The sequence below is a fragment of the Aquarana catesbeiana genome, linkage group LG02, assembly GCF_042186555.1.
Source record: "Aquarana catesbeiana isolate 2022-GZ linkage group LG02, ASM4218655v1, whole genome shotgun sequence".
Lineage (NCBI taxonomy): Eukaryota > Metazoa > Chordata > Amphibia > Anura > Ranidae > Aquarana > Aquarana catesbeiana.
Genome location: NC_133325.1, coordinates 490,537,453 through 490,537,729, shown reverse-complemented (window position 1 = coordinate 490,537,729; position 277 = coordinate 490,537,453).

Sequence of the window (277 nt, the reverse complement as noted above, 5' to 3'; positions counted from 1 at the left end):
CTATGTGTCGGCAATGAAAATGCATACATGCATACAAGCTACGTTACATATACACTATATTACCAAAAGTATACATGCACATGAACTTTAATGGCATCCCAGTCTTAGTGCATAAGGTTCAATATTGAGTTGGCCCACCCTTTGCAGCTATAACAGCTTCAGCTCTACTGGGAAGGCTGTCCACAAGGTTTAGGAGTATGTCTATGGGAGTGTTTGACCATTCTTCCAGAAGCACATTTGTGAGGTCAGGCACTGATGTTGGACGAGAGGGCCTAGC